At 41.9% G+C, this 23,475-nt stretch overlaps 1 protein-coding gene and 1 non-coding gene across 6 annotated transcripts in view; both read left to right on the top strand.

Moving 5' to 3' along the window:
- Positions 1-23,475, top strand: part of ERBB4 (erb-b2 receptor tyrosine kinase 4) — a 1,160,668-nt gene that overhangs the window by 711,853 nt on the left and 425,340 nt on the right. The window lies entirely within an intron of this gene.
- Positions 12,074-12,211, top strand: LOC114813547. The gene has a single exon (XR_003761264.1). It is a non-coding gene; the product is annotated as a small nucleolar RNA SNORA7 (small nucleolar RNA).

Raw genomic sequence — 23,475 nt, 5'->3', positions numbered from 1 at the left:
TTTTGGATGTGTTCTAATAATAATAATAATAATGATGGAATTTGTTAAGTGCTTACTATGTGCCAAGCACTGTTTTAGGCACTGATGTAGATACAAGGTAATCAGGTTGTCCCACGTGGGGCTCACGGTCTTAATCCACATTTTGCAGATGAGGTGAGGCACAGAGAAGTGAAGTGACTTGCCCAAAGTCACACAGCTGACAAGTGGCAGAGCCAGGATTAGAACCGTGACCTCTGACTCCCAAGCCTGTGCTCTTTGCACTGAGCCACACTGCTTCTCTATTGTAAACTCAGGTTTCTCCACTGTGACAGTACCTCAGGTAGTGTTCTTAGTTGGTTTCAAGAAAATAGAATGTTAAGATAAAATCAATCAAACAATTGATCATATATACTGAGGGCTTACCATGGGTAGAACATTGTACTTGGAACTTGGAAGAGTACAACGAAACAGAGTTAATAGACATGCTTCCTGCCCATAACGAGCTTACAGTCTAGTGGAGGAGACAGACATTAATATGAATAATGAAATTACATTTATGTACATCAGTGCTGTGGGTCTGAGGGAGGTGTGAATAAAGGGAGAAAATAATAATAATTGTGGCATTTGTTAAGTGCTCACTGTGTGCCAGACACTGTACTAAGCACTGTTGGGGATACAAGCAAATCGGGTTAGCCATAGTCCAAAGTGCAAGGGCAAAACAGAAAGGAGTGGGAGAAGAGGACATGAGGGCTTAATCAGGGAAGGCCTCTTGAGGAGGTGTGCCTACAATCAGGCTATGAAGGAGGGGAGGGTGACTGCCTGTTGGATATGAAGAAGGAGGGTGTTTCCAGCCAGGGGCAGGATCTGGGCGAGAGGTTGGTGGCGAGATAGATATAATCGAGTTACAGTGAGTTGATTGGCTGTAAAGGAGTGAAGTGTGTGGGCTGGGTTGCAGGAGGAGAGTAGCAAGATGAGGTAGGAGCAGGCAAGGTGATTGAGTGCTTTAAAGCCAAAGGTAAGGAGTTTCTGCTTGATGTGAAGGTGGATAGACAACCATTGGAGGTTGTTAAGGAGTGGGGAAACATGGTCTGAATGTTTTTGTAGAAAAATCATCCAGGCAGCAGAGAGAAGTGTGGACTGGAGTGAGGAGAAGCAGGAAGGAGGCTGCTGTAGTAATCAAGGTGAGATAGGATAAGTGATTACATTAAAGTGGTAGCAGTTTGGATGGTAGATGGAGAAGAAAGGGAGGATTTTAGCAGTGTTATAAAGGTTGGACTGACAGCATTTAGTGACAGATTGATTATCTCAGTTGAATGAGAGAGATGAGTCTAGACTAATGCCAAGGTTAGGGACCTGTTAGTAAAGATGGTGGTACTGAGACAGGAAAAACACAGGGAGGACAGGGTTTAGGTAAGAAAATAGGAAGTTCTCTTTTGGATATGTTAAATCTGAGGTGTCAGAGGGAATTCAACTAGAGATATACTGAAGGCAGGAGGAAATGTGAGACTGCAGAGAGGACTGGAGATGTAGATCTGGGAATCATTCACATTCCGATGGGAGTTGAAGCTATGGAAGCAGATGAGTTATCCAAGGGAGTGGGTTTTGATGGAGAATAGAAGGAGGTTGGAACTTAACCTTGAGGGATTCCCACAGTTAGGAGGTGGAAGGCAGAGGGTGAAACTGCGAAAGAGAATGTCCAAAGCTGAGCTCCTTATCTTCCCACCTAAACCCTGTGCTGCCCTGACTTTCCCATCACTGTAGATGGCACCCCCATCCTTCCTGTCTCACAAGCCCATAACCTTGGCATTAACCTTGACTCCTCTCTCTCATTCAACCCACATATTCAAACCATCACCTAATTCTGTCAGTCCCACCTTCACAACAGTGCTAAAATCCACCCTTTTCTCTCCATCCAAACTGCTACCATGTTAATACATGTTGTTGTATGGTACTCTCCCAAGCATTTAGTACAGTGCTCTGCACACAGTAAGTGCTCAAAAAATACGATTGAATGAATGAATGAGTGGCCAGAGCGTTAGGAAGAGAACCAAGAGAGGACAGTGTCAGTGAAGCTGAGATTGGATAATGTTGTCAGGATGAAGGGAGTAGTCAATAGTGTCGAAGGCCACTGAGAAATTGAGGAAGATTTTACATAGAAGATAGTGGTCACTGTGTTAATGCATTCCCCAGATTAAAAAAAAACCCTGTTGAGACCAATATAAATATATTAAAACAGTGATAAGACCACAGTAAATACAGTTACATGACCAAGTAGCAGTGTAAGTATGCATCAGTGATCAAATATTTTCATTTAGTTTTTAATGTGCACATATTTAAATAGCTCAATCTTTAAAGCATGATCTTTCAGACCCTACTCAGCAAAAAAATTCAACTCCTATTCTAACTCATTAGAGATCTGTCATTATCTATACTGAATAGCTCAGCCGCAGTATAATGCTAAATTGAAATGAGCTTTAGTGTCTCCATGTGAGTCGGTCCAAATAATTGAATAGTTCAAGAGATGGCAAAGGGAGATGTTCATGTCAAGGTAATTTATTTTATTGGATGCCTTCCACTGTAGTCTTTGTGGTCAGAGATCCTGTCAACCAACCCTGTTGTTCTGTGCTCACCCAAGTTCTTAGTACAGTGCTCTGCATCCAGTAAGCACTTAATAAATACCATTGCTGTATGGATGGATTCTAAGCTTTGTAACATTATCTCATAGTGAAAAAATCCTGGAACACCAAAATTGAAATTCATTACAAAATCACAATCACAAAAGAGTGCCTGAAGACAAATTTCATAATGGGAGAATCTGTGTCAAAGGAAGAATGGACAATACCATTGCCCTAAATACCTGCAGTATTGCCTGAATCTGGAGGCCATATTGGTATTAACTTTTGTCTTCTGAGTCTCTCAAAGGGCACACTAGCCTTCTTAATGGCGCATTTGATCTCCTTGTCAGTCCTGACACCATTCATCAATGTGCAACCCTGAATAGCAGTGACAACATTTGTCTTTGTGTCACTGATGTTGATCTTTAGTTGCGTGCACAATATTTCAGAGCAGGCTGATACATCTACCCTATCATTCCAGTTTTAATAACCAGGTCAGAATGCTTTAGAGACACCACACTGAAGAAGACACAGTATATTTTGATTCCAGGTGTTCCAAGCTTTGTATTCTGGTCCTCTAACCCTCCAGATTCCTCATTTGTAAAATGGGTGTTAAAATACCTGTTTCACCCTGTTACCAGGAATCCAGTTGGCCCTGGGCACATAATAATAATAATACTAATGATGATAGTAATAATTTGTGGTTTTTGTCAAGCACTGTACTGAGCGCTGGGGTAGATACAAACTCATCAGGCCCCATAAGGGGCTCAGTCTAAATAAGAAGAAAGACAGGTGTTGAATCTCCATTTTGCAGATGTGGGAACTGAGGCCCAGATAAAAACCCAGGTCCTCTGACTCCTAGGTCCAGCTCTACCCAATAGGCCATGCTGCTTTCCTATTGTGTGCAGGGCACTACTATTCAATCAATCAATCAATCAGTGATATCTATTGAGTGTGCACTATAAGCAGAGCACTGTGGTAAGTGCTTGGTACTATAGAGCATCTGAATAAAGGCTAGGCCTAGAGGGTTTCTCACCATTCCCCAACCAGGACATGCAGTTGATCTGTTTCCCCAGCAGTGGTGAAGTTTTGCTCTGACTCCTCAGTTCTTTCACTTGGTCCCCCTGAGATGATTTGTTGTGGAGACAGTGGACATTTGTTGCCAGGAAATTGAGCATATCTTGGGCACCCTACTCAGTAGCAGGTATTTCTCATCCCTCAACCAGTGTATGCTCTGCAGTAGAGGATAGCAATCACATCACTTGCACAAATAGTCGGGATTGACTGTGAGACCCCAAATTGAGAATTGAAAGTTGTGAATGCTATTGTGAAGAGGGGAGGACAAAAGAAGAAGCATGTTAAAGAGAGATATCAGGGAAACTGAGATATGGGCACCTTCTACAACCCTTATAAGTCTCTGGGCTAAGCCAATAGAGAAGCATGTCTTACCTGCTGCCCTCCCTCTGTCTGTCTGTCTGGCCTCTGTCTGCCTGTATATTTTTCTGCCTTCATCTCAGAAAGCCTGGCCCCTCTGATGTGGAAGCAGGAGCTCACCCCTTGGTGGGGGAAAGGAAAGGGGGAATTTGCCAGTGGTTTCTTCTCCCCCACCCCTTGCCAGGAAGGGATGGAGTCTGAAATGCTGCTTTGAGCCTGCCCCACCACACTCTGTTTAGTATGATAATAATAATAATGATGATGGTACTTGGTAAGTGCTTACTATGTGCTAACCACTGTCTAAGTGTTGGGGAAGAAACAAGTTAATAATTTTGGGCACAGTCCCTGTCCCACAAGGGGCTCACAGTCTTAATCTCCATTATACAAACTGAGGCCCAGAGAAGTGAAGTGACTTGCCCAAGCTCACACAGGAGCCATATGAGAAGAAGCTTGGCTTAGTGGAAAGAGCACGGGCTTGGGAGCCAGAGGTCATGGTTCTAATCCTGGCTATGCTACTTGTCTGTGTGTGACTTTGGGCAAGTCACTTAACTTCTCTGTGCCTCAGTTACCTCAACTGTAAAAAGGGGATTAAGACTGTCAGTCCCACATGGGATAACCTGTTTACTTTGTATCTACCCCAAAGCTTAGAAGAGTGCTTGGCAGATAGTATCTGTGTAACAAATACCATCATCATTATTATTATATGGCAGAGCTGGTATTAAAACCCAGGTCTTTCTGACTCCCAAGCCTGGGGTCTATCCACTAAGCCACACTGCTTCTCTAGAAGCCACAAGACATAGTAGAAGCAGCATAACGTAAAGGATAGAGCATGGGCATGGAAGTCAAAAAGTCATGGGTTCTAATGTCGACCATCACTCTGCTTTGCGACCTGGGCCAAGTCACTTCACTTCTCAGGGTCTCAGTTACCTCAGCTGTAAGAGGGAGGTGGAAACTAGGAACTCCACCTGGTACAGGGACTGCATCCAACCCGATTGGCTTGTATTCACCCCAACACTTAGCACAGTGCCCAACACATAGTTAGTACTTAACAAATACCATTATCATTATTATTATTATTATGATACATTACCTGGCCCCTTCCATCCACCTACTGCTTTCACTGTTTCTACTAGAAACAGCATTAAAGGCATAGGTGTCTTCATATTTGCTTTGATTTTGATCTGAAATCTCCCTGAGTTCAGGGGCTGGTTCTAGACACCTTTATTATGTGTTTTTTGTATTTTACTTTTTATGTTTTGTTAAGCATTTAGTGCCAGGCACTGTACTAAACACCGGGATAGATACAGGATAATTAGGTTGGACACATTCCCTGTCCCTTGTGGAGCTCACAATCTTAATCTCCATTTTAGTGATGAGTTTACTGAGGCACAGAAAAATTAAATGACTTGCCCAAGGTCACTTAACTTGAGCTCTTGAGCATAATAGCAATCTATAATAATCTGGATTCTGCCTAGGATGTGTTTTTTTGTCAATGGCTCTGGGCTGAGTAAACGCATAGGGGGATGAGTTTGAAAGTTATCATTTTTTGGTATAGGGCCAACATTTGCTCCAAGGCCTCACTGAGAAACTGAAGTGGCCCACCCTTTCACATTTACCTGGCCCTTGAATGTTGGAGTGGGACCTATGTTCCACTTTTCCCACAAGGTGATGTGCTTGGCATGATCTGGTACTCTCCACAGCTGCTCTTAGAGTTAACAATAATTCCTAGGGCATTCCCCACATATCCAATGCCAAGAATTCCAGGGGCAGCAGTACACCCTGATGGCTACTCTTGGGACTAATAGCTGCAGCCCCGAGTTAAATATTTCATAACTGAGGGCCTTGTGGCTAGGGGCCAGGGGTCCTCTAGGAAGCCTGGGTCCCATAATAATAACACTCGCAGGGTAAGAGAAAAAAACTGTCTTTGTTTCTGCCTTTTCCTTTTCATTCATACTACCTTCCTCAGGTGCTCATCATATTATTATTAATCATCATTTGTACAAACTCTTCATTGCTTGTTCTGCCTCCTGTTTCTTCTCTCTAGTCTGCTACTTAGTCCTTTTTTTCCTAAAACATGTCAGGACCCACCTCTCCCCTTCTCATAAAACAGAGTTATCCATTCCTCTCTGCATTAGGCAGAAACTCCTAGCCACTCTTTTCAAGACATTTTATCAACTGTTATAATAGGGTTTTGTGAATAGCTTGAATCTGTTAGTCTTCCGTCTTTTGATTGCTTGATGACAGGGATAAATCAATCAGTAGTACTTACTAAGCATTTGGGAGAGTACAGTGCAATAAGGTTAGTAGGCCCAATCCCTGCCTGTAAGGAGCTTTCAATCTAGAGGGGGAGAAAGGAATTAAAATATTGCAACTCACCACAGTGCTCTGCTAGAATGAGTTGGGGGGGTTGGGGGGGGGGCTAGTGGTGGTGGCAGAACCAGAACCAGGCCAGGGTGGTGTACAGGGGCAGGACCTGATGCCCATGCACATGACCTGTGTGGTCTCCCTATCCTCCCTCCTCCTCCCTTCACCCTCTCCTTCAAAGAGCAGAGAAATTTATAAATACCACTGCACAGGCTCAGCTCCGGAGGTAGCCAAGGGTGGGAGAACATGCAGTTCCCACTGCCTGGTTCTGCTCCAAATCCCCCAACTCTATTCTTAGATGACAGCCATCTTGAGAAGTTCTGTTTCCGGCACCATCTTCAGGATGTCTCTAGTGATGACCATGTTAGTAGGGTTAGGAGGCATGAAACTTCCATAATAAGTGGGAGGAGCTGGGGTCACCCATCTCTGGGTGGGTATCAGGGGTCCCCTTTGGCCTGGGGCCCAGGGAAACTAAACTCTGTGAGTTAACATAGTTTTGCTCATGTCTTCTACATCAGCAAATACTTTTGCTTGTTTGATCGATTCTTTGTGCTTATACCACTAGATCCAGAACACTCAGACAGGCCCTGGAGAACAGCCTTGGCAAACACCATCAACTCACAACCCTGTTATGATCCAGTGATCATAGAACAGTACTATTTGGAAATCCCAGTGTTCTCCATCTAGGTAACCAGTTTAGCATGAAGCAATTTCACATCATTAGCATACATTTTCTACCTGCTAGCCAATTAGGCTCTTGAAATTTAAACCAAAATGCATAGTAATAAACTTGAGGGAATAAATGAATGAAACATATAAATGAACGAGGTTCTACCACTTAGAATATCTACAGTAGTGTGCCTAAGGAATTTCCTTGCAAATATGCCACTTTTTTTTTCAATTTTTGGATCACATCTTATTATCGTGGCTGTAATTAGAAATCTTGTGAAATTAAGAACCATTAAATTTGAGTTTTCAGCTTCGGAAATTTGCCCGGAGGCTCCCAGCTGATGGGTCTACCCAGATTCTGGCTTCCACAGAGTATGTTCTCCCACCTTTCCTATTTGCTGTAAAAGGAGCTGTCTTTTCCACTTAGCTAATTAATTACACCTGCCAACAAGCAGATGTTCCGTAGGCTTTGAAGACCAGAAATAGCTAGGTGCATATCTGCTAGCTTAAGCTGACTTTGGATGCAATTTAGAATGTAACTCTTGAAGCTCCAGAGAAAAAGAGGCATTTAAACTAATTATAAAAAAGATAACATAAGGCTTTTGTTTGTTTTTCTTTCAAAAATATATTTTCAGACAGAGAAAGTTTAACTCACACTTTCCGCTATCTCAGGATTCAGAGTGCTCTAACCCTCCATTACTAAAGAATAAAGCTCCAGGTCCAAATCAGAGCAGACATTACTAGGTCAGAAGAAGTTCTCTGAAATCGCAGCTCAACGAGGTTGGAGGCTTAGCTCCCACCAGCCGAGTAATCAATTAATCAATCAGTGTCATTTATCGAATGTTTACTGTGTACACAGCCCTGTCCTAAGCACTGGGGAAAGTACAATATGACATCAGAGTTGGGAGATATGTTCCCTGCCCACATGAGCATAAGCACAGATATTGGTTTCATCGCTCCAGCAGATGCTTAAGGATGATTCATCAACTGGGGCAAAAAGGAGGTTCGCCACCATGACATTACAGTCCCTGCTATTCTGGAATCTTCTTCTTATGGCATTCCCATGAGCCTGCCAAGTCTGTACTCACCTTGGCTTGAGAGGATTCCAGATACTGAATATCCATTTATTTTCAGGTTTCAGGCTGGGGTATCTGTAAGATAATTTTTTTATTATTATTACTATTATTATCACCATTGTTGTTGTTATTCTTTTGTTGTTATTAAGTGCTTATAATACTGTTCTAAGCACTGGGGTAGATACAAGTCATTCAGGCTAGATAGACACATAAGCAGCCTGGTTTAGTGGATGGAGCACAGATCTGGTAGTCAGAAGGACCTGTCGTCTAATCCTGGCTCCACCACATGTCTGCTGTGTGACTTTCAGAAAATCACTTCACTTCCCTGGGACCCAGTTACCTCACCTGTAAAATGGGGATTAAGAGCGTCAGCCCCATGTGGGTCAGGGACTGTGTCCAAACTGATTAATTTATATCTACCCAGAGCTTAGAACAGAACAGTGCTTGGCACATAGTAAACACTTAATAAGTATTAATATTATTATTAGTTGGATTTCTAAGAGCCCAGGCACTGGGAAGTGTTTCTGTGTATAAAACATGAGTGGATTAGAGTGACCTCCATGGTAGCCTTTGAACACTGAAAGAACCCAACTGCTGAGAGCTGTTGTTTCCATTAAAGCTTTTGCAACAATACCACACAATCCTGCAACCTATGGCCTGAGAGATATTGCACAAAGGAGGTAAGGATGAAAACTTAAATTTAATGGTTCTTAATTTCACAAGATTTCTAATTATAGCCACGGTAATAAGACGTGATCTAATGGTATTTGTTAAGCACTTACTATGTGCCAAACACTGACACAGCACTGGCCTGGAAGTCAGAAGTCTAATCCCAGCTCTGCCACTTTTCTGCTCGGTGACCTTGGGCAAGTTACTTCACTTCTCTGTGCCTCAGTTACCTCATCTGTAAAATGGGGATTTAGAACTGGGAGTTCCACGTGAGACGGGGACTGTGTCCAACCCGATTTGCTTGTATCTACCCCAGTGCTTTGTACAGTACCTGGAACACAGTAAGTGCTTAATAAATACCATAATTATGATTATGATTATGATTATTATTACTAAGAATTAAGGTAGATGTAAAATATGCAGAACAGACATAATACCTATCCCACATGGCGTTTATAGCCTAAAGGGAGGAGAGAACAGGTATCATCTCCATTTTGCAGATGAGGAAACTGGGGCACAAATAAATTAAGTGACTTTCCCAAGGCCACCCAAGAGACAAGTCATGGAATCAGGATTCAAACCCAGGTGTGCTGCCTTCCAGACCAGGGCTCTTTCCTCTAGGCCATACTACTTCTCAAAGAGATCACTGATGACTTTGGAGAGAGAAGTAAATTAACATAAATAAATGAAAACATCAATCAACCTGTTATGGTATTTATTGAGCACTTCCTATGTGATGAGCACAGTAGTAAAGACTTAGGAGAGTAGAGTAAGTCAAACCTTTTGGAGCATCCTTAGAATTTTTGTATAAAGGGCAGCAGAAGGAGTCTGGAAGTAAGAGGGAGTGGGGGCTGCTGGAGAATAGGTGGCTGGGTGCTTATGCAGAGACAGCAGGAGTCGGGAAGGTCAGGAGACACAACATCATTCCTGTCACATGCTGGTCTGAGGGAAGCAATGTGGCATAGTGGATAGAACACTATCCTCTCTGACTGGATAGAGTCTCAAGCCTAGAGAGTCAGAAGGTCATGGGTTCTAATCCTGGCCCTGACACTTGTCTGTTGTGTGACTTTGGACAAGTCACTTGACTTCTCCGTGCCTCAGTTTCCTCATCTGTAAAATGGGGATTGACTGTGAGCTCCATATGGGACAGAGACCGTGTCCCACCTGATTTGCTTGTATCCACTGCAGTGTTTAGTACAGTGCCTGGCATGCAGTAAACACTTAACAAATACCAGAATTATCATCATTATTATTACTATTACTGTTCTGCACATAGTAAGTACTCAGTAAATTAAATTGACTGATGGATTGACTTCTTCCGCCACTTACCATCCAAAGTAAACTCTGAGTACAGATTGGATGGGTGAAAATCAGGAGGCACGGTGACCAGTGAAGAGGCTGATCCAATTGTTTAGCTGTGATATGGCAAGATCCTGGAAGAGTAGAGCTTTCCGTGGTACTATCTATAGATTGTCCATTTGGTGCACTGCACTTGATTAGGTATTTGGTTCAGAAGAACAAAATTAAGAAGTGACATGTTCCCTGATCACAAGGTGCTTGCACTCTAGTAGGGGAGTCAAGCATTGGCCTAGTGGTGTCAGAAAGATCTGGGTTCTAATCCTGCCTCCACCACTTCTCTGCTATGTGACTTTGGGCACTTAACTTCTCTGTGCCTCAGTTACCTCATCTGTAAAATGGGGATTAAAACTGTGAGCCCATGTGAGACAGCAGTTAGTACAGTTCCCAGCACATGGTAAAAGCTAAGGAAATACCACAGTTATTATCATCATTATTGTTACTATTATTATTAAGCATTAAAATATTTACAGGAGTCAAAATGAAAATTTAGTGTTCAATTGAATAATCATATATGTATATATGCATATATGTATATATACTTGTATATGAGTGTTGAGGAAAGATGTAAATAAATACATCAATTGATTGATTGATTGATTGATTGATTAACTACCATCGAATGATTCATAAGTTCCAGGGTTGGCAGATGGGTTGCTATGGCATAATTTTCCGGAAAATTGATTGAAAAGAGTTTTTGGAAGAAGTGGGATTTCAGATGTTCCGGGAGAAGGATGGGAAGATCCAGGAGACTTTGATTAGGAGAAATGGGGAGAATTTGGCAGAGCATTGATTATGAGAGTTGAAAGTGAAAGGCATCAGACTTCAAAACTTATCCCTTATCATGATTCTGAATATCTGAAACCTGAAGGAGAAGAATCATGCCTGATTGTAACTATGAAAAGCAAATACATCCTGTTTTTGATAAATGTGGATCTTTTTCAGCTACTGAATTATTATTTGGTGCCCCATGGAGATATCTCCAAAGTCATGGAGTGATTGGCTCTTTTGTATGGGCAGAGCTAAGCCCGTTCTTTGATTCTTCAGCCAATGAGTTGCTCTTTGTCTGTATTCTGGGCACATTTACAAAAGTAATACAAATTCAACTAATGGAATACCCCAAGGTCCCCAGCCAAATCAAATTTTCTCCCACTCTTCACAATCCTTTAGGCGAAAGCTGATTGAACAGATGGCTCTTGTCAGAAGCCCTTGAAGGCTGAGAGATTGGCCATATATGAAGGGGAAAAATGAATTATTGTGGGACCCTAGGAAAAATATTGCCACTGTTTACCTGATGCCATGGAATTCACAAGGCAGGGAGTGAAGGGGGCGTTGGGCAGGGAGGAAACCAGGCAAAGGGAAACTGTGGCAAGCAGGTAGACCAGTTAAGAGTTTGGGCAGAGTGGGTAGCTATCCTCTGGCCTTGTTCACAAGGGGGTTCCTCACATGGCCATTTAGTGGGGAAAAGGCACCTCCATCATAAGGAATGTTCATCATGGCATTCCCAACAATAGCCCCTTGCTTCTTCCTCTGCTACAACCATTGTTTGAAGTCCAGACCGTGTTGGGGTGGGAGAAGGTGCGAGGGAAGTTACTCTTGTGAGTTCTGGAGAGAAAGCCAAGGGGCAGACTTGAACCTGGGCCAGGAAAATCCCTCTTGGGGAAGAGTGCTTCAGTAGTGATGTCAAAATGGAAACTTTCTTGGGAGTTCTATGGGTTTCACAAGTGCTTGAATCAGTGCTTAATTTCAACCTGGTTTGCCAGGCAGAGTAATGGTAGTAACAGTCCTAGCAGCAGTAGTAGAAGCAGTTATACTAACAGTAGTAGTTGTAGAAGTAATAGCAGCAGCAGTGGGAGTAGTATTGTTAGCAATAATAGTTATATTAATAATGGTAGATGTAGTTGTAGTTGTCCCCTCTCAGGATCACAGCTGGAGAGTTTCCAGTACTCTACCAGTCTCAGCTATGGGAGGAAGAGTCAAGCAGAAGCCTAGCCATTCCATTACTAGCTTGGCCAGTGGCTAGCAAGAGAAAGACAATCTGCTACAAGTCAAAATTCCCCTGTATTGGGCAGCAGCGGCATGGGAGACAGTCGAGGGTGGAGACTCAAGTTTCCTGTGCTGAAAGAGGCAGTGGGAAACCACTTCCGTTTTTTCACCAAGAAAACTCTATGGATCCACTACTAGAATGATTGCAGATGGAGAGCGGGTCATTCTGGGAGAGATGTTTCCGTGGTATTGCTATGGGTCGGAAATGACTCAACGGCATAAGACAAGACAAGTGTAGTAATCATAATAATAATAATGTTGGTATTTGTTAAACGCTGACTATGTGCTGAGGCCTTTTCTAAGTGCTGGAGTAAATACAAGGTAATCAGGTTGTCCCATATGGGGCTCACACTTTTAATCCCCATTTTACAGATGAGGTCACTGAGGCACCAAGAAGTGAAGTGACTTGCCCAAAGTCACCCAGCTGACACATGGCAGAGCCGGGATTAGAACCCATGACCTCTGACTCCTAAACCCAGGCTCTTTCCACTGGGCCATGCTGCTTGTAGTAGTAATAATAATTATAATAGTCATGGAGAAGGGGATAGAGTACGGGCCTGGAAGTCAGAAGGTCATGAGTTCTAATCTCGGGTCTGTCACTTGTCTACTGTGTGTCCTTGGGCAAGTCACTTTAGGTCTCTGGGCCTCAGTTGCCTCATCTGTAAAAAGGGGATTGAGACTGTAAGCCCAGCTTGGGACAGGAACTGTGTCCACCCCTATTTGTTTGTATCCACCCCAATGCTTAGAACAGTGCCTGGCACATATTAAGTGCTTAACAAATACCATAATTATTACTATTATTAGTTGTAGAAGTAATCGTAGCAGTAATAGTTATAATAGTATCATCTAGTAAGTGCTTACTGTGTGAAAAGCATCATACTAAGTGCTGGGAAAAGAGCTAACACATGAGATAGAGACATGGTCCCTAACTCCTAAGGATTTTATAATCCTAGAATAATCAGGGGAGGGAATTGTATGGGAAAATAGAAGTGAAAAGTATAAAAACCAAGGATAATTCATTCATTTATTCAATCACATTTATTGAGCACTTACTATGTGTAGAGCACTGTACTAAACATTTGGAAAGTACAATTTAGCAATAGAGACAATCCCTGCACACAATGGGGTCACAGTCTAGGACGGGGAGACGAGAAAAATAGGGCACTGTTACTGCTGGAAGAGGATCTCAAGTGCCACATGGCTCCCTTCACAGTTACATTAATCAGTAATATTTATTTAGCACTTATGTACATTTCTTTGAATTATATATCATTAATGACATTTATTCATAGTAATGCTATTTGTCTCCCCTGCTAGACTGTAAGCTCATTATGGGCAGAGAAAGTATCTGCTAATTCTATTGCATTACCCTCTCCCAAATGCTTAGTATAATGCTTTGCACATAGTAAGCACTTAAAAAATACCATTGATTTAGTTGACTGATTACCTAGTGCAGAGGACTGTACTAAGCACTTGTACTGAGTCCCAGCCACAGCCTTCCCGACATTCGAAAAGTTGAGGAAGCCTTGTGCTGTTTGCATGTGAGTCCTTCCCAGGCTGGAGCAGGGACTGGTGGGTGGCCTGTGCCTCTAACATGGAGATAACGGCTTTCCTAGTTGATCTGGTGTCCGGGGTACAAACTCTGGCACCTCTGGAATCAGCCCTTCTTTGTTATGACATTAAGAAGCTTTTCATTTATGACAGACAATATAGGATACAATTAGGATACCGAAAAAAAATCAGAGATTATATTTGTTACTCCTTATCACTTATACAGCACTATGCTAATAGGCTGTTCTTTCCAATAAATTACTGTAACTGAATATGGTTCTTCTGGGAGATGCATTATTATTGTCCTTGGGGAATAATGGCAATAACACAGTCACACATTCAAAGTCACAAACAATTTAAAAGATGGAATTAAGTGATTGCCTGAGTCCCGGCACTTGTTTCATTATAAATTCGGCAATGTTACTTCATAAATGCTGGCGATAATGATGAGGGAGGATAGGCATGTTCCATGAGAAACTTTGAACAGCAGCCCTAGGGAGCAAATCAACTGTGGAGGAGGATGGGAATATATCCTGGGGTGATCAGACAAGATGTGCCTTGAGGGGAAAATGTTTGATCTGAGGAGGTGCCTGAGAGAATTTTCTCTCCTAAACTTCTAGAATCATAGTCTTAAACTTAAAAGTGACTTCCACAAGTCATCTCTGCTGCCTCCTGCTCAGGGGAAGGGTGGCCCCTAAAGAACTCAGATCTGTGCATAACCAATTTCATTTAAACGTTTCCATGGAAGTCAATTTCCCAACTCCCGAATCTCCTTTGGAAACTCACTCAAGGCTTTAGAAGGTGTTCCTATTGAGAAGTGTTTATGCTTGCTCCCAATCTTCCTGTTCAGCTACCTTCATCCTATTTTTTCCCAGTCAGGACCACTTCTCAGCATCTCCCATATCAATACTCAGCCCATTTTCTTGACTCCATTTTAATTAGACCAACTAATTTTGCATTTTCCAAGTGGTCCCATATCTACTTTTTAGTAGCTATTTTTACATCTTCATTAATTTCTAATTATCTGAATTACTTGCCTCTATTCCTCTAGTTAAAAATTGATTTTTAAAATGACTTCAGTTCCCTTAGAAGAGAAGTTCATACCTCCACTTGGAACAGGTTCACTGACATTTTAGATTTTGCAGCTATCTACCCAGGCATTATGGGGCAGACGGGATGGAAATGACATCAGGATGGTGAGGATTGGGTTTTACGGTTTCACTGTGGGATTGGGTTTTACGGTTTCACTGTGGTTCACAAAGCCCCTAGCCAATTAGAAAAACCCTTTATACTCCATTTACCCTTAGTCTTGGTTGAATCTGGACTGAATCTGGATTGAGCCTGGACTGTAAGGACCCTGGTCTCTGGGAGACCTCCCCAGGGAGATGATCCATCAATCAGAGCTCTCTTCTGAGTACAATCTATAGGAATCTCCCCTGTATCCCTCTACCCAGAGTTGGTACCAATATGAACTGTCACTGAGATGCTCTAAATCCACTATCAGAATTCATAATTATGAATTAAATTAATCAATCAATGGTATTTATTAAGCACTTACTGTGTGCAGTCCACTGTACTAAGAGCTGGGAAGAGTATAACATAACAGAGTTGGAAGAAATGTTCCCTGCCCAGAGCAAGCTTACATCTAGAGAGGGAGACAAACATTAATATAAATAAATAAATGACAGATATATACATAAGTGCTGTGGGGCATAAAGTATAGGGTAAGCACTGGGCTAGAAACAGGTTATCAGAATGATTCCAGTCCGTCACATCTGGGCTCACCATCTAAGAATTAATACAGTCCACTCACCAGTGACCCTCAGATTCTCTGTTCACAAGGAGGCCTGGTTCATAAACTTCCCCTCCCCACTACCTGGCCATCCCATAGCTTTTGGACACCCCCACCCTCCCCTCTAGAGGACAGCAGGACTTGCTAACTCCTGAGCATTTCCTTCCCAAAGCTGTGCAGTCCTACACTCTTTGAACAAGTCAGTCTGGGGAATATGAATTGGTCTTGGGAAGGAAAGCCTCATGGAATTATTTAAGATTGGAAGCAGAGGTGCTTCTCCCTGAAATATTATCCAACACCCCTAGCTAGCTAGAATGAGGGAGAACAATAGAAAATGACTGAAGGAAAATAACCTCCCCCCGGCAACTTCTGCCCGCTCCCCTCCCCCCTACTCACACACACGAAGCAGGTAGAGTACCTTATTACACGAAGCTACCTCCCTTCTTATTGTTGAATCACTGTGAGAACTGTAGTGCCTAGAAGCTGTCAGCTCGGTTGGGTAGTCTCAATCTACCAAGGAACCCAGTTCAAAATGTTTGCTAAAATGGGTATCCCTGCAAGGGGACTGCAATGAAAGGGCGTTAATTTTCTTAATTGCTCAGTCCCCAACCATTGCATGACACCACCATACCATTTCAACACCCGGACAAAGCCTCCTTCCAGACAAGGGTTCCTAGATGTTCCTAAACTCCAAGGGTTTAAATAGTCCCTTTTTCTGCCATCTGCTTTTTGATAATAATGACTTCATATCACAAAATCCTGAACTAGTTATCTGGGGAATACTTACAGGTTACCTCTCATTCCAGGTCTCATCTTGAGGTCTATCTGGTGTTTACTTAGTTTCCCTTTTCTATTTTCTCTGTCTCCTCCCTACCCTCACTCATCTCCCACTACAACCCAGCCCGCATACTGAATTGCTGTAATGCCAGTGTACTCACTGTACCTCAATCTCATCTCTCTGCTATCTAGCCCTTGCTCATGTCCTTACTCCTACCTGGGACTACCTCCTCCTTCTCATGTGGAGAAAGGTCACCACTCTCCCCATATTCAAAGCCTTACTAAAATCATATCTCCTCCAAGAGGCTTTCCCTAACATCTCATTCTTCCACTATTCACCCTCCCTTCTGCATACACCTTAAGCACTTTGTTACTCACCCCACCCTCATTTTACAGCACTTATATACATAACCTTATACTCTGCTGCTTCCCCTAGAGAAGCAGCGTGGCGCAGTGGAAAGAGCACGGGCTTTGGAGTCAGGGCTCATGAGTTCAAATCCCAGCTCTGCCACTTGTCAGCTGTGTGACTGTGGGCAAGTCACTTAACTTCTCTGTGCCTCAGTTCCCTAATCTGTAAAATGGGGATTAAGACTGTGAGCCCCACGTGGGACAACCTGATTCCCCTGTGTCTACCCCAGCGCTTAGAACAGTGCTCTGCACATAGTAAGCGCTTAACAAATACCAACATTATTACTATGATGTATTTTAATATCTGTCTTCCCCACTAGATTGCAAGCTCCTCGACAGCAGGGTTTGTTTCTGCTATAACTGTTATATTCTACTTTCCCAAGGGCTTAGTAGAGTGCTCTATAAATAGTAAGTGCTCAATAAATACAACCGACTGATTGAGGGATTGATTGACAAACATATTGTTTAGACTAATCCTCTTTTCCCCCTTCTCTTGCCAGTTTAATCACACATTTTATAGTTCAGGCTCTGCCTCTTGGGAACTTGATTCACTTTGTCTGGTTTGTCATTCAATCTACTATTCAATTCCATCCTAAAGTAACATGACCAAATACAATGCTTGTGTAATTATTCCCAGTACTCAACATAACTGGTCAGGAGTGATTGTTAAAGTACAAGCATACAGTAATGAAGGCCATGCAAGGTTGTATCAATTCTTTCACTTTGCAATAGATATGAGCCATTTGTTTAATCCTGATAAAGTTTAAAACTCTTTTCCTTTATTTTTCTATCATGTGCCTTGAATGAACTAGTTCTTGGTTTTGTTGCTATTATTATTTTCCTGGCAAGCCTAATCTTGCAAACTAGAAAAAAAAAAGCATGGTCTCGCTATTATTCCCATGGCATTATTATTATCATTTCTGAACTCCCCAAAGAAGATAGCAAAGGAAGCAAAGATTGTAAGAATAGTTTTTAAAAATGCACCAACTAATACAGTGGAGAAGCAGCATGGTCTAGTGGAAAATCATGGGTCAGGGAGTCTGAGGACCTGGGTTCTAATCCTGACTGCCAGTTGCTCTGCCAATTGCTTGATATGTGACCTTAGGCAAGTCACTTAATTTCTCTGTGCCTCAGTTCCCTCAACTGTAAAATGGAGATTCAATACTTGCTGTCCCTCCTAGGTAAGACTGTGAGCCCCATGTGGGATGGGGACTGTGTTTGACCTAATTGACTTTTCTCTACCTTGACACATAGAACAATGTTTGACAATGTTTGACAATGTTGTAAGGGCTTAACAATTACCAGAAAAAAAGCAAACAAAAAGTGGGTGAAATTTTTGAAATTGACCTCACATTAAACCTCAGGTGTAGAGTACAAAGAAATGTGAACAAAATGACAATTAATTTCTGGATCCTTTTGTCCCTCTTTTAATTAATGAAATAAAAATGGCACTATTTGGCAATCAAGTTTGTAAAAATTGGGGGATTTCTTTTTTCTAATAGTCTTGTCTTTGGGAAGAAGCAATGTCCTGCTAATAAAAGATTTTCAACACCAAAGAATAAGTGCATTCTAAGTTCCAGAAGCAACAGGATTCTGCTGGGTGGACCAGTTAAACTCAGAATATGTACCTTTTTATACTCACCTCTCTGTGGGAAAGTGAATGCTGGAATAAATGTGCACTCAATCTTCCTAACAGCTCTTCAGTTTCCATCAGTCCTATTTATTTGCACAGTAATCAGTAAAATGTTACATTTAACTTGACACTTCAAAAAAAGTTTAGAAAAGATTTCCTTTTCCATATACTGGACCACATTCTTGAAAAGCATCAACTTCACCCTCAAAGGAGGGTGGGGCTGATGGATTGTTGGGGGGCAAAATGTTCTGCTGCTGGATAACCATTTAGTGCCTGGACTAATGATTTACTCTAGGCCTGAAACGGTTAAATTTTTTTCCGAAGGATCAAAAAGTAGCCTATTGCCTCAGAAAATCTGAGTTTGGTTGACTGATTCTCCCCTACACTGCAGAAACCTCAGCTCCTTTGTGGGACTTTATAGTGCTAAAACTCTGGGGACATCAGGTCCTGATTTATGCTACCTTTGACCAATCAATCAATTTATCAATTATATTTATTGAGTGGTTTCTGGGTGTGGAGAACTATACTACGCACTTGAGAATGTACAGTGTAACAGAGTTGGAAGACATGTCCCTGACCTACACTGAGCTTTCAGTCTAGAGTGGGTGACAGACACTGATTAAGATACCTAAATTATGGGTATGTCAATGTGTCACACTTCGCTTATCTAGTGCTAACCTCTCACCTCGATCTCACCTGCCTCGCCTCCAACTCCTAGCCCATGTTCTACCTCTGGCCTGAAACACCTTCCCTCCCACCCACCCACCTTGGAAATCCCCAACACCCTCCCTCCTCTAATCCAGGGGACAGCCACCCTCTTGTTCAAAGCCTTATTGAAAGTACATCAACCCCAAGAGGCCTTCCCTGATTAAGCCCAAATTTTCCTCATCTCCTACTCCCTTCTGCATCACCCTGACTTGCTCCCCTTGCTCTTCCCCGCTCCCAGCCCCAAAACACTTACATTCATATCTGTAATTTTGTTCATTTGTATTGACATCTGTCTTCCCCACCCTAGACAGGGAACTTGTTTGGGTCAGGGAATGTTGCTGTTTATCGTTGTATTGTACTTTCCCAAATGCTTATTACAGTGTTCTGCACACAGTAAGTGCTCAATAAATATGAATGAATGAGTGGACACATCCTTGCAAATGTGGTTAAATTGAGCTTAGTGACTTTGAGAGCATGAGGGCAAGCCAGAAATGAAATACATATATGGAAATTGAAATTGGCAATCAATCTATCAGTGGTATTTACTGAGCACTTACTATGTGTAGAGCAATGTTTTTCCTACTGTCATTTTGATAAATGTTCAATTGTAAGATCCTCGAGGGACAGAAGTGTTTGTTTCATTTTATTGTATTGTTCTGCCAGTCATCTAATACAGTAGTACAAGTAGTAGCAGGGTCTAGCGGAAAGAGCACGGGACTGGAAATGAGAGGACCTAGGTTCTAATCCCAGTTCTGCCACTTACCTGCTGGTTAACCTTGGGCAAGTCACTTCACTTTACTATGCCTCAGTTCCCTCATCTGCACAATGGGGATTCAATACCTATTCTCCCTCCTTCGTAGAGTGGGAGCTCCACGTGGGCCCCTATGATCTTGTATCTACCTCAGTGCTTAGTACAGTTCTTGGCGCATAGTAACCACTTAACAAATTATATTATAATATTATTATTGTTATCATTTTCAGTATCATTATTGTTACTACAGTTCTCTGTGTGCATAGATGGGTGATCACCACAGCTCCTTGTGCTCAAGGACTGCATTTTCCCAATTGCCTATTACAGTGCATTGCACATACAAGATGCTCCCAGTGAATACTATTGTTTTATTAGTTGATTCTATCTGATGGGTTAGTTCATGCTTTTGCTTTTGTTGATATTTTATTCTCAGGCAGTGGTTCTTGATTTAGTAAGATTCTTTATGAATAATGTTTTCAGAGGGGAGTGAAAGAGTTAGAAGGTGCTAAGTATTCCTTATTTTCTCTGATTTTTTATTTGCTAATGCCCTAATTATACTTATTTGATTAAAGGTGCATTTTATTACTTAGTAACCAGCAAAAAGCAATCCTGTTTTGATTTCTGTGTAGGAGAAGATGGGCAATCTCTCCTCTATTTGGTCCTAACACTCAGCTTATTCCCGCTATGTGCAACAGGAACAACACAGGAGGCTAAAACCATCATCAAAAAGCCCTTAAATCACTCCTTCAAGGTTTTTTATCTACGCTGATGACTGTACTATAAATGTCTACAGACCCAACTGTTGCCCCAGTAGAAAAGGGCTCAGCTCTAGGAATTTGGAGACTTGAATTCTAGTCCGTTAGAACTAGTCTGCTAATTCTGTTGTATTATACTCTCCCAGGTGCTTAGTACAAATGATCTGCATATAGTAAATGCTCAATAAATAGCATTGATTGATTAGTCCAAGACCTACAAATAGGGGAGCGTCTTCTTTGGCTATGCGCCAAGTGGTTGAAGTTTCTGACTGATGAACCGCCTAGGGAATCCTGTGAGAAGGGGGATACACCAGCAATTAAGTACCTTTGTTCTCTCTTCTTTAGTTTGTGAGCCCCTTGTGGGACAGGAACTGTGTCTAACTTGACTACCTTGTACCTAGCCCAGTGCTTAGAGTAGTATATGACACATTCATTCATTCATTCATTCATTCATTCATTCACTCGTATTTATTGAGAGTTTACTGTATGCAAAGCACTGTTCATTTTGGAGACAAGGCGCTTTGGTTAGTGGTTCGTTGATAGTATGTGTATGTGGGTCAGTGCACACCCTTCAGGGATATATAGAAACTTCCTGTCATTTCGGTTTTCACAGCTTTGAATCTAATCTCTTCAGCCTCGAGGTCCCACCACTTGTCTTGCAGGTTACTTAATTTTTCCTAAGGGATAAGGAAGTGGAGAGGGAGATAGTCTGAGAGACACAGAGGTACAGAGGGAGTTGGAAAGTAACAAAGGGAAATGACCTTTGTGTTAAAAGATGTCATCATTAATGTTTTAGGGTGCAGCCCTATTGGACTAAAATAATAGAATAGATGCAAGCAGTACCAAGGTCCTAATTGGATTATTCATATTAAATGACAAAAGGAATTATTCTATAAAAACTCCGTATCCAGAGCCTACAGAAGTCAAGGAAACCTATTGGCCCAAATACTCCAGAAAATTGAGCTTTGTATACCAGAACATAAAGCATGTCAACTCTGTGTTCAGAGACCATGACAGGGACTTTAGGGTCACTTGAGGTCATCTCTTTCACCTCAGGCCCAGGACTAGGTGGGTTCCACAGAGGCACACAAAGTCTTAGCAATAAGATTTAGGTCTCTTTTATAACTCAGGTCAGGCTGACTTGAGTTTGCAAATTGCTCTGTTGTTATTCTCTACACTGGAGTTCTCTGTGTTTTGAAAGTTTTGAAAAGTTCTGATACTGAAGCAGCATGGCCTAGTGGATAGAGTAAAGGCCTGAGAGTCAGAAGACCTGGGTTCTAATCCTGGCTCCACCGCCTATCTGTTGGGTGACATTCATTCATTCACTCATTCATTCATTCAATCGTATTTATTGAGCACTTACTGTGTGCAGAGCACATTGAGCAAATCACTTAACTTTTCTGTATCTCAGTTACCTCATTTGTAAAATGGGTATTACTGTTGTGAGCCTTGTGGGGGACAGGGACTATGTCCAACCTGATTAACTTGTATCTACCCCAGTATTTAGTACGGTGCCTGGTACATAATAAGCACTTAACAAATCCAATCAAAGAAAAAGGAATTTTTTTACTTTAATTTTTAAAATTTAAAAAATTAAGGATTTAAATAATAGAAGAGGTAATTTTACTAGTAGCATTTTTGGTAGTAGTGATAGTAATTGTAGTTGTCATTGTTACAATAATAGGAATAGTGATGATAGTAATAATAAAAATAACAATAATTGTGATATTTGTTAAACTTTTACTATGTACCAGCCATTCTACTAAGCTCTGGGGTGAATTAGCATATTGGTTTGGACACAGTCTCTGTCGCACATGGCGCTCACAGCCTCACCCCCCCTTTTCCAGATGAGATAACTGAGGCCTAAAGAAGTGAAGTGACTTGTCCAGGGTCACACAGCAGATGAATGACAGAATTGGGATTAGAACCCATGACTTTCTGAGTCCCAGGCCTGAGCTTTATCCACTATACCATGCTGCTTCTCTATGGCATTTATTGAACCTACACCATTTAAATTGCACTGAATCAGTGAATTAATCAATCACTGGTATTAATTGAATGCTATGCACAGAGCCTTAAATTCAGTGCTCACAAAGAGTTTACCCTCTAAATGGGAGAGTGAACCATAAAAAATATTCACAAAATAAGTAATCAAACGTGACTTGGAGAAAATCGCAAAGAAGAATTAACTCAACTTTATTTATGGAAATATATTTTTTTAAGTTAACAATTATGTATAAGGATCTTCATAGGCCTAAAAGTAATGCTGTAATCGGTATTTAGGTAGTACCCTCTACTGATGTTAATCCCTCCTCATTCCCAACCAAAACCAATGCCATATAAAATCAATCAATCAGATTGATTGCCTGCTTTAAAATGTGACCCTGTCTATCTCCATATCAAGTCCACCACCCTTCTCACTATTTTATAACTCCTTCACTCATTCTTATTCCCTCCCTGATCTCCATCACCACTCTCTGATGGGTCTTTCCTGCCTGCCTCCAATCATGTCCACATCTTTCCTTCCCTAAAAAACCCTTCTCTGCACCCCACTGCACCATCAGCTGTCACCCCATTTCTCTCTTTCTGGTCCAGACTCTTCAAATGATTTGCAAGCACCTGTTGCCACCAGTTTCTCTCCTCCAACTCCCTCCTTGATGTTCTATAATATGGCTTTCTCCCCTGAAGCTATTCTTTCCAAGGTCACCAGTGATCTCCTTTTTGCTAAATTGATTCCACCCTAATCTTCTTATTCTTCTTGGCTGCCTTTGACCCTGCCTTGGTTGCCATGGACCACCTCCTTCTCCTGGAAACACTATCTAATCTAGGTTTTTCTGACAGTCCTTTTCTGGTCTTTCTCCTATCCCTATTGCTGAACCTTCCCAATGTCCT

This window comes from Ornithorhynchus anatinus, chromosome 7, assembly GCF_004115215.2.
Source record: "Ornithorhynchus anatinus isolate Pmale09 chromosome 7, mOrnAna1.pri.v4, whole genome shotgun sequence".
In the NCBI taxonomy this organism is placed as follows: Eukaryota; Metazoa; Chordata; class Mammalia; order Monotremata; family Ornithorhynchidae; genus Ornithorhynchus; species Ornithorhynchus anatinus.
The sequence above is the reverse complement of the archived record's forward strand: the minus strand, read 5'-3'. Positions and strand labels throughout refer to the sequence as shown.